Here is an 11,671-nt window from a genome sequence, read left to right on the forward strand (position 1 = left end):
GAAAACTTTGTTTCTTAAAATTATTATTTTTGTTTTAAAAGCCACTTTTGAAATGTACTTATAGAGTGGACAAAATCAGGTGAACAAAATGTCACCGTTGTCATGAAAACCGATGTGTCTTTGGCCTGGACAAGATGGATGAAGAACCTCTGTGATGGCTCCTTTGACCTTCTCTCGGAAACCAAGGTACAGATGCTGTGAGCTGCTCAGTCCCCCGTGTACAGGCAGAAAGTGGCGGTGGGGTGGTGGGTGCAGGGCTGGGGGAGGGGTGGTGGGTGCAGGGCTGGGGGAGGGGTGGTGGGAGCAGGGCTGGGGGAGGGGTGGTGGGTGCAGGGCTGGGGGGAGGGGTGGTGGGTGCAGGGCTGGGGGAGGGGTGGTGGGAGCAGGGCTGGGGGAGGGGTGGTGGGTGCAGGGCTAGGGGGAGGGGTGGTGGGTGCAGGGCTGGGGGAGGGGTGGTGGGTGCAGGGCTGGGGGAGGGGTGGTGGGAGCAGGGCTGGGGGAGGGGTGGTGGGTGCAGGGCTAGGGGGAGGGGTGGTGGGTGCAGGGCGGGGGGAGGGGTGGTGGGAGCAGGGCTGGGGGAGGGGTGGTGGGTGCAGGGCTGGGGGAGGGGTGGTGGGTGCAGGAACTGCGCATCATCAGCGGTAAAAATGGGGGTTTCACGTTAAGTGCATTTTACCACAGCAACTCCCAGACCCGAGGCCGTGTGATCTGTTGGAGAAATAAGGATGATAACTGTGACCGTCACACACCATCTTCAACCTGCTTGTCATCCTTTCTTGAAAATCATCTTTTCCCTCGAGCACGCGCCCTGCGTCACCACACAGCCCACGTGGGCCTGGGCTCACCTACTGCCACGTGGCTTCCTTTTAAATATCACCTTTGTAACCTACACTGAAATATGAAAAACGAAGGCGGAATCTGAAATGGCCACTCTGGTCCCTGCTTGTTTTCCTGGAGAAAATGTGGGGTTTCACGGCCGCTGACGACCGATGTCGAAACCCGAGCGCGTTTCCTGGGTCTGTCTGAGCGGGACGACTCTCGAGGGCATTATGAGACGTCGGCAGTTCCACGAAGCGGGTTCAGATGTGGGTCATAGAACAAGGTTTTGGAAGCACAGGGTTTCAGCACAGCTCCATGGACGTCCACGCCCACCCCTCGGGACACGAGAGGCCACGGGGCCACGCGAGCAGCTGTGCTGGTCGACGTCGTTCCTGGTGCTGGAGGTGACGTAGGTCTGGGCCCCGGGAGGAGGCCCCCAGGCCACGCTGGTCCCGGGCAGGTCACGGCTCGGACGCAGGGCTGCGGTCCCACGGACACGTCCAGTGGGGGATCGAGCAGGTCTCAGCGCCAGAGCCCGGGGTGCGGCCACACCCCGAGGACCGGCAGACAGGCCCCAGAGCTGAACCGACAGGCAGCGCAGACGTGGGCTCTGGGTCCAGGCAGCTTTCTGGTATCAATTGTGAACCGTTTCCAGTAATGACACAGGAATTCATGATTGAAGAGAAAATAAGCCAAGATCAGTAGTAGAACTTGGTGTCCCCAGGGTCTGTGGCCCTCAGCTCAGCCAGGTTCACGGGGCACAGCAGGTCCCAGGGCAACGTATAATGAGAAGCTTCTAGAAGGACCTCTGTCCTGAGCATGTGACTTGCTGGCCTGGGCCTCAGAGACTCTGCAGCCCCGGAGACGTCTGGCTGTTTTCCACGTGGCCGGCCGAGGTCCCGGATTTGGAAGTGGTGTAAGGACCCGAACCACACATCTGCCTCACGCGGAAGTCTGCGTGCTTCCCGCTAGGCCTCCCCAGACACGGTCAAACAGATGCCTGGCGCAGTTCCACCCGGAGGGCTGGGGGCCACTGCCACGTCCAAACCGTGAGCCCAGGGGACACGCGCCGCCAAAGCTCCCACCCGGGAGGGGCGGTCTGGGCCGTGCTCTGTCCCCGAGGGCTGGACCGGGAAGTGGACGTGGTCTCTGAGACTCGGGGACTTCGTGCCCCTAAAGTTCCGTTTCTTTCCTTCCCCATTTCACGCAGGCAGTGAGAGAGGCTTTGAGGGTGCAGGGTTCGGAAGAATTGTCCTCACAGCAGGAGTAGCAGGTGCTGCGATGTGAGTGGACGCAGGTGGGCCCTCGGAGACTGGACGACCCGCTGCAGGTCCGAGTCGGATGGACCTGTCTGGCTGCAGGTAGAGAAATCTCTGACCCTCCCCTTGACCTCTACGTTCTGCTTTCCCTCTGCGTCCGTATAAAAACCTCTGCCTGGCCGAGGCCCTGAGGCGGGCTTTGCAACAAGAGTCCTCGTCTCCCCAGGTGACCGGAGTGTGACCCCAGGTGACCTTTCTCACCAGCATCCGTCTCACGAGTTTGGCTCTCGTGGCAACAGGCAGTGGACCTTGGGCTCTGGTGGCACCGTGACGTGACAGGGTCCCCTTTACGCCCCCAGCACCCCTGGACTTCATCCTCGACCCTTCGGATGGTGCTGGTCTAGAAGAAAGGCCTGTGAGAGCATCGGACACCCGGGACTGGTCCTGAATCTCCGTCGAAGTCACTGGCCTTTCGTCTTGCCACCGCCGTGTCTTATTGGGCGTTTAAACGCTGACCTTCAGTGAGCAGTGCGCCGGCCCTGCCCCTGTCCGGAGCGTCTGTCCCGAGGGCCACGGTCAGCCCAGACCTGCAGGAGGGGGGAGCCCCTGGCGTCCCTGTGAAGGGTCTTCCTGACATGTGTGGCTTACGACTGTGAGAATATTTTTTTAATTATTCTCCTGTTTGTAGAAATTCTTAGAAGTGCAGTTTTCTAGGGTGCTGCCTTCCGTCTCCCTGGGGAAGATGTAGTGTGAGAAGCGAGTGCAGAAGAGAAGGGAGGATCGGTCAGGTAGCGTGACCGAAAAGGTAGAGAGTACAGGAGTGCGTGAGCCGCTCGGACATGGGCTGGGGCCCAGGGCCAGGGCTCTGTCCTTCTCTGGCTGAGAGCACAGATCAGGGCGTAGCTGCTAATACCCGGTCCTCCCGGGGGGGCACGGCCGCAGCGGGACCATCGCAGCGAAGGGAACCGAGCGCTCCCTCGACTTAGTTACTGGACGCCTGTGAAGTGCTCTTTCTGAACGAAAGGTAATTACAGTGTTAATAGCAAGTCCAGGAAGTGCGTTTTCTCCTGCAACTTTGTTTCCTTCTCTTCGCTAATAGAACTCGGAGCAAAGCCACCGGCTCCTCCGCGGATCGGGCTGCGTTTGGGCAAAATCCCCAACGTAGCAGCCCCTGGAGACAGCTTTTCTTTGACGAGAATATAAAAAGAGAGAAGGCTTAAGAGAGCAGGGGAGACAGGAGAACAGGAGGCAGAACCGTTTCTTCGTTCCTGGTGCAGAAGCCGTTTTCCGAGGGGGCTCTGACCCCGGGCGCCGGGGAGGGCCCAGCCGTGGGTCCACCCTGTTCACCTGTCGGACTGGGAGACAACAAGCATTTGTTTGAGATCGAGGAGCAGTCCAACCCCACTGAGGTGACCCCTGCTGTTTTAATGGGATTTCCTCTGCTCTCATCCAGTGTGCGGTTATACAGCCATACCTGCAACATGCAGGCAATTACACACATTTTCATCCTCATAGCTCAGTGGTAAGCATGTCTTCATTTTCTCACCTGAGAGGGTCGAGAGGGAGAATCAGAATTGTTCTCATTTTACTCATCTATTTTCCACAACTTGTGTTATTTTTCATGCACCCACCGCCCCCCACACGGGAGGAGGGACACCCACTGGGTGACTCCGGGTCCTGGAGTTTCGCATTGATTGAGCTTCTTGGAGGAAACACTCAACCGTTGGGTCTCTGGGTGGGGAGGCTCAGCGGGGTGTGGCCTCTGGAGGGGTGGGGCCGTGGCCTCTCCACAGCGAGGTCCCGGGCTCTGAGCCCTCCTTCCCTGGCCCTCCTGCCCCCCAGCCACTGCCCAGTGTCCCTGGGGGTTCTCAGCCTCTCCTGACGTTGAGGAGCCTCCGTCCACATTCCCAGGTGCTCACTCAGGACACCTACTTGGACACGTCTGCCTGCTGGGCTGGGGGCGCCACACCGACAAGGGGCGCCCCTGGCTCTGCTCAGTCAACTGGAGGACGCACATCCTCTGGGAGCCCCTTCTCCTCTGGACTTTCCGTAGGGCCTCAAGATCCCCTCCTCAGACTCAAGAAATAAGAGGTCTGGGCTCTGAGCTCCCAGACCCGCCTTCTCCTCACTCAGACTGTTCCTGCCAGAGGGGCGCCCAGGCCGGGCAAGAGCCTGACCATCCCCTCCGCCCTTCCCGCCCATCGCCTCGAGGGCCCGCTTCCGGCATGTTGAGGGCTTTACTACGTGTGCGTGCGTGTACACGTGTGTGCATGTGTGTGTGTGTGTATATGCGTGTGCGTGTACACGTGTGTGCATGTGCATGTGTGTGTGTGTGTGTATATGTGTGTGCGTGTACACGCGTGCGTGTTTATATGCAGGCACATATTCACACTTTCACAACCTGACTTTGGAAACGTGGTCTCAGGAGGGCTGCTGCTGTCTCATTTTGCTCATCGGAGCCTGAGAGATGCCCCCTCCTCTCGGTGCGTTGCAGGCTGTTCCCTGATGGAGAGGGCTCTTCCCGCTGACCCGGGGAAGGTCCCAGAGGAGTGGGAGAGAAAGCACATTAGCTTAATTATACTTTTCAGTGATGTCTCAGGTTTCCTAGACAGTTGCCGGGATGGACCAACTGGATGGCGCAGGGACGCTCCACGGCCGGCTCGTGTGGCCCGGACAGAGGACACTGCCTCCCGGTCGCTGGGCAAACCTGAAGGACGCCGCCCCCCCCCCCCCCACGCCGGGCTGGAGGGCTGGGCTGAGGCCGCCCCGAGACCACACCCTCTCAGCGGGGAGCACAGCTGAGTTCCTCCCGAGGCCCCTGTGGGGAGAGGGTGCTGCTCCCGGGGCCCTCGTCCTGGGGGTGGGGGGAGGGTGTGTGACGCACGCAGTCCTGCGACATCAGCCTTCCTTTCTGTAACGTAGACAGTGTTTGAGCCCAGGAAGTCTTGAAATTGCGTAAGATAAAATAAAAAGTTATTTCCATTTACCCAAACCCAGTTCTGAAAGCTGGGGGACCCCCGAGCTCGGCTTCCTTTCTTGCGCCCTGCTGTCCAAGGAGACAGCTCGCCAGGCCGGGGCGGCTTTTTCCGACCCACGTTGACAAGGAAAACCAGCGACCATCCCCCGAAATGGCCAAGAACAGCGGGATTCAGGGCACCACGCCCCACTCAGAGCCTCCTGGGGCCCACAGGACGCCCGGGCTGGTGGACGGCCTGGTCCTGAGCTGGCCCAGAGGCCGCCCTGCCGTCCGAATGGCACGCGGGGGCCGCACTGACTGCTGCACCTCCTCCCAGCTGGGGGTTGTCACGGTGACGGAGTCCTGTCTCCATGGCCTCTCAGCCGAGCAGCCTCCAACATCTAAAAACAATCACAGAGCCGAGCGCAGATGCTGAGGCTGGGCTGCCATGGAGACGGGACATCCTCTGATCCGCGGTGAGGATGACTTCAGGGCTGCTGGTTACGGAAACGGGTGTTTTCCGTCAACAGCGCGACTCGACCCTCCAGCAGAAGGAAACCCTGTTTCAGCCACGTCCGCCTGAGACCTTGATCTCTTCCAGGCCCAGAATCAGCCAGTCACCTCCCCGGGAAGTCCGGCGGTGTCCCCTCGGTCAGCCCTCGTCCCTCCATGAAGGACCCCGATTTCACAGCTAATCTGCCTTCGCCTCCACCACTGACGACGCGGGATGCTGGCCTCCTCACAGGGCGGTTCTGGGCAGCGTCCTCCAGGCCGAGGACAGACGGCGTCTGGGAGGTGTGGCCGCCCATGTCTCCGTTGCTCTGAGGGAGACAACCCCATACAGGGCGGGGTGGACATCCTCGGAGTCACGGGGATTTCGGGAGCTATGAAAACCTGAAACAGGTTCTAAGCTTTGCTTTAAAAACTGTTCTTTAGGGACCTTGGGTCAATTGCAGCAACAGAGACTTGGATCCTCTTACGGTTGAGAAAATGTTTCTCTTTCCAGGGTAGATCTGTCCTGACGTGGACAGGTGTGGACCAGCTCTCACGAGGACCCACCCCGCGCACGTGGAAGGTGGTGGGCACAGGGAACTGGGTCTGGGCCCCCCTCCTCCAGAGCTGACAGATACTCCCGGTTACGCCCCGCACGGCCGCCAAGCTGGCTGGACCGGATTCCTGGGGAAGCGTCGTGAGCACTCGGCTGGGAACAGCAGCGACAGCGACCCCTCCCCGTCCCGTGTTTGAGCAGTGACAGCGCAGCACCCAGACGTTCTTCCGTGTCGTCTCCACGGGACCCGTGCCCTCACCCGTGTTCTCCGGGTGGTTCTCGGTCCTTCCTGTCGCCGGTTTGTCTGGTTGAGAGGTCTGAGCTCGCAGCCCTGTCCGGTCCCTCCCCAGAGCTCACTCCAGCACCAGGCCGAGCGTGACGGGGACGGGCACCTGCCGCCTCCCGGCTCACCCAGGAAACGCATCGCGCTGGCAAGTCAACGTTGTGAAGCTTCTTCACGGACCTTCTTCGACAGGTTATGCATTTTCTCCTGTTTGTTGTTCACTGAGTATTTTTTCTTTCTTTTTTTCTTTTGATCACCAGAGAACGCTGACTTTCACGAAACATGTTTCTTCTTCTGTTGAGAGGCTCCCGCCTATTTTCTCTGCGGCCGGGACCTGCTGCCCTCCTCGGTGACAGCCACAGACTCCACAGCGTGTGCCGGCCGAGGAAAGCGTATGAGCCACACACTGCCGCGAGGCTTGTCGGAGCAGAACTCCTGACGGACGGACCCGGCGGGTCTGTCCCCGTGCGCAGGTCTCTGCTCCAGACCCCTCCAGAGCGGGCCGTGCCCCCGGAAAGTGGGCCCAGGTCACCTGTCTGGGCCCAGATCTGTGACTCCCCAGTCACCATTGTCCTGGAGGTTTCTGATCTCTCTCACCGAACATCCACAGTTCCGGTCCACATTTTAACTTTTTTCCCTGAGCAGAGAATTAGTGTAACCATTTGAAAGCCCACTGCTGTTGGGACACATATAGAAATTGTGAGGGCCTTCCGTCGTCCACACTGTTCCTCTTCTCTGCAGGCTCGCTCCAGGGGATCTGTGACTTTGGGCCTTTGCTCCAGACGCGTCTCATTTGTGAATTTATGTGGAGCTGCAGGGCTTCAACGTGTCATTCTGTTCTGTGGAGACGAGAATCGTCACTGAACTAAAGAAGATAAGAAATCTCTTTAATAAAATGGCCTTTGGAAAAATAATGTCTCAGCACACATGTGCTTCCTGACACCCTTGTGTGGGTGGCACGGGGTGTGTCCTCCTGGCTCGGTCCCACAGACCCGCTGGCGCAGACACGGGAGTGGCCGGGGCGTTGGACGGGACGGCTTCAACAGCATGAAGCACTGAACTCTCCTTGGCTCTGAGTCACACGCATGTTCTAGAACACGTGTGCGGAGCGTGTGGCTGTTCACGGCTTACATTTGAACAAAAGAAAAAGTTCCGTGGTCAGAAGACCCTCGTTCTTGGTCCAGCGGAGCTGTGGGAGGTTCTGCTTTGCTGCCGAGCACAGGTGGGGCGGCTGCCCGGACCCTAGACCACCACCTGGACAGCCAAGGGTGATGCTTCTCCTCAAATATGCGGAGCAGCAGCATTAGATACTGAGGTCACGAGACAGCTGCCCGAGGCACGGCTGGCCCCGAGTGGACACTCTGATCTGTCCACCCTGATCTCTGTTTGGGACTCAGGAATCCGAGTCAGGTCCCTGGGTCTCACCCGCAGGGCCACCCGGGACGGAGGATGAGCCACACCATGAGGCTGAGCCGGGACCCGCTGTGTCTTGTTTCTGGGGTCACAGGAGCACAACTCAGGGTAGTCACACATGAGCGAGACGAGGCCGGGCCCCCCAGCACCTGGCCGCCCTTCCCTTCGCCAGGTCTCGTTACAACTGGCCAGCCCACGTCATTCTTTCTGCTGCGTGGTCTGTAGCCACGGCAGCCACGGATGGGAGAGGGGTCCCAGCGTCTGCTGGGTCATCGCTCACTAGGACTCGGTCAGCATCTGGGACGTGATTTTTGTTGTTTCTCCAGAATGGGACCGTTGCGCACCGTGGTGGCCCCGGAGGGCTCTGTAGGTGGCAGGTTTGGGCGGGGAGGGGCACCTGGCAGACCTCTCCTGGGTGGCTCTGTTTCACCCAAGTTCAGCTCCAACTTCCGTGTAAGACTGTGTCGGAGGGAAAGCTGTACGTCAGTGATGCATTTGAAGGACAAACTAAGCTTTGAAAATGTGAAATGCAGATTTTGCAGAAAACACCGCCTCCTGGAGCGTGTGCGCCGTGGCCGTGGTCACAAGCTCCCGACGAAACGCAGCTGCGCTTGAGCCCGCTCTGCTTTGTGCCGAGTAATGGACAGCAATCAAATTACGTCGGACCCAACCGCTGCCAAAGGAAATCGTTTTCTAATTATTGAAGCCATCTTTCGATGACACTGGAATTCAATCTTTTCAATTTCTTGTAAATGAGAGATTTCAAAAAAATAGATTTCTTGCTGAGTTTATGGAATCTTGCTTTTCCCTCTGACTATTTTTAAATTTCTTTTTAAGTCTTCCAAGTTTTAGATGTGAAACGGTGGGAGGGCATCTACTACCAAGTGACCCAGGGGGGCAGGAGGAGGCCCTGGTCTAGGTGAGGGGACGACACGGTGACCCCGTGCCCAGCTCCGCTGGGGTCACTGCAGAAGCACCACAGCCTGGGCTCCGGGTCAGGGCCTGCCAGCTGCCCACTGTCCCGGGGCTGGAAGCCCAGGGTCAAGGTGTGTGCAGGCTGGTGTCCAGTGAGGACCGTCCTGGGTCACAGGCGACATCTCATTGCTAAGTTCTCAGTGGGGAGGGGCAGGGAGCTCTCTGGGGTCTGTGCTCAGGCCACTGACCCATTCATGGGAGGTCTACTCATGACCTGGTCACCTCCCGGAGGCCCCACACTCAAGTATTTCGTCCATAACACCAAGAAATTGTGTTTTTAACTACACGCCCAGCAGGCAGAGGAGGGGGCGAAGGTGGCCAGCGCGGGGCGTGTCAGAGAATCACAGTCTCCGCACAGAGGCCGGATGGACGTTATCGGAGGTTCTCACACGGAAAGTGTGACAATACGTGAGCTTTGCACCCAGCAGTGTTGTGTCTGTGAACCCGTGACAGGGGGGTGAACGCACAGCTCAGCACAGGGTTTCTGTGCAGAGGTGAAGCTCACGTCCCCAGTCCACGGACCCTCCGTCCAGGTGAGCAGAGTGCGTGGCGGCCCCGCTCACGGGCCGTGTTCTGTGGACTCGGGGTCTGCGCACAGGCCGGTGTCCAGGGAGGTTCCCTGAGCAGCCACCGGTGGGAACTCCTGTGACGCTGCCCTGAAGGAAGATGCGGCTTCACAGAAAAGGCAGGGCTTCCGGACTGGAGGAGCGCGGCTCGGGGGCAGAGGCCAGGTCCCTTCTCTTCTGAAGACACGTGGGTGTGGGCAGCGTGGTCTAGTTCCCAAGGAAGAGCCCCAGAGGTCATTCTGCTGGGTCCCTTTCCTGCCCAATCACAACCCATCCGACAGTGTGACCTGCAAAGTCACCTGCAAAATATCTGTGAATAGCATGAAAAGTTCTCACGTCCACACTGTCATCCACGTTCACAGTGTCATCCACGTTCACAGTGTCATCCACGTCCACACTGTCATCCACGTCCACCCAACATTAACCTCCCAGCACTGCTGGTCTTGCCTGGGGAACCAGATAATCTCACAGTTTCTCTCTTTCCAACCTTAAATTTTTCAATTAAATGTCCACAGAAAAGTACAATTGATCTTAAATTAGCCACCGGAGCATCTATGCACAGATGGTCAGTGACGTCCCTTCACAGAGGGTGGGTTCCGACTTCCCTCCCCACGGGGGCCCTGTGTGGTCTCGGGCTGACCGGCCTCGAGGAGCCCCTCTCCCTGGGAGGTCCCCGGTTACACCGACACGTACGTTCTCTCATCACAGTGAATCTTCTGATCTATTTTCTGCTGTTCTGTCTCTTGTGCTCTGAGTTCAGAGAAATGTTCAAGCTCAGAGATATGATTAGTTATATTTCCTTGTGGTTTTATTTTAATTTTTAGCTTTTTGGTGATCTGGCTTCTATTTCTGTGGGCGGTGTGAATGGTGACCTAGTAGATTTCCTGCCAGGACATTTATAAAACACCCGCTGTGGGAAGGGCCACGGGGCCCGCAGGTCCCCGGCGTAGGGTGAACAGCTCCATGATCTTCATTATAAACACAAGACCAGGTTTATCATCAGACACTTAGTGGCGTTCATTCCCATCTCTGCTAAATGTAGATTCCTGAAGTTATTGCTACAGCTAATATTTTGAGGCCAAGAGCGTACAAATTAGGTAAATGGGCACAGTATTTCCAGGTTTGCTTATAACATATTAAGAAATATTATAAAGATGCTTTAAATAACAGGGCAGCGTTGTTACAAAGGCAGATCGATCAATAAAACTAAAATGCATCTTGGAAAGTGAAAACCAAATCGAGGCCCCACAGTGTGTACACGACTGACCAGCAGGTCGGTGTGTATGAAGGTGACACGGACGGATCTGACCGCGGAGCTCAGGTGTGCGGGGACCTGCCCGCCGCTCCCCGGGGACGCGCAGCCTGTCTGAGGAGCTCCCGTCACGGCTGAAATACGCCAACCGCTCTCATCGGCTGGCTCTTCTCATATGTTCTGGGCGTCCAGGTGGGGTCGGCCATGGTGCTGCCCTGGGGAAACCATCCGTGCGCCAGACTTGGCATCCGTCTGAGGGAGAAGCTTGTTTCTGCAGTGGCTGCTCTCGGGGGTCTTGCCTCGGCCGGAACGGGGAGCCGGCATGACCGAGGAAACTGTTCCATGGCGCGTTGCAGATCAGGGTGAGCCCCCCGCTGAGGTGGGGTCGTTTATTCAGGGAGGGGCGCAGCCAATGGGGGGTCTGCGCTGTCCCCGTGGGGAGTCTTTCGGGTGAGCCTGGGAGCGCGGGCACTTGCTTTGCCTGGAGGCTCGGCCGACGGCGCCTTGAGCACAGGGTTTGCTGGGGGTTTGGCTCAGACACAGGCAGGAACCCTTAGGTGTGAGTTGTCATCAGAACTTTGTTCAGAGGGCGCAGGCCCAGGTGTGGGGTAATCTTGTTTGTCAACTCCTTGTTGACCTAACCCTTGTATTTGTGGAAAGTACTTGTATTTACTAGGCTGAGTGATGGGCAGGATAAAAGACATGTTTTAGAGCATCTGCCACGGTTGGTGACCAACATATTTGGTTTTCAAGAGAACAGGAGAGGTGGGGAGTCAGGGAGGCTGGTGGACCTGCTGGGTCTGGGTCACCCCAGAGCAGCCTGCAGGCTCCGCCCACCCGCTTGCTGCCGGCTCCCGTGTCGGAGCCCTCGCCCCACTGGGGACCCGGTGAAAGCTGACTCTGCCCGTCGCTCCGGCAGAGCCATCTGGCGCCAGCACTGGTCCCCTCCGGCTACCACAGCCCCTTCGTCCAGACGTCCACTGGTCGCAGGCCCGTCCACGGACCTGTCTTTCCTTCGGCACCTGCTCCCTGCGTCAGAGCCGCTGCTTGGCACCGACTTTCCCGGGGCTGAGAAACCAGAGGCCTGTATGACGTCCTGC

This window comes from Molossus molossus, unplaced genomic scaffold (genome assembly GCF_014108415.1).
Source record: "Molossus molossus isolate mMolMol1 unplaced genomic scaffold, mMolMol1.p scaffold_m16_p_15, whole genome shotgun sequence".
Taxonomy (NCBI): domain Eukaryota; kingdom Metazoa; phylum Chordata; class Mammalia; order Chiroptera; family Molossidae; genus Molossus; species Molossus molossus.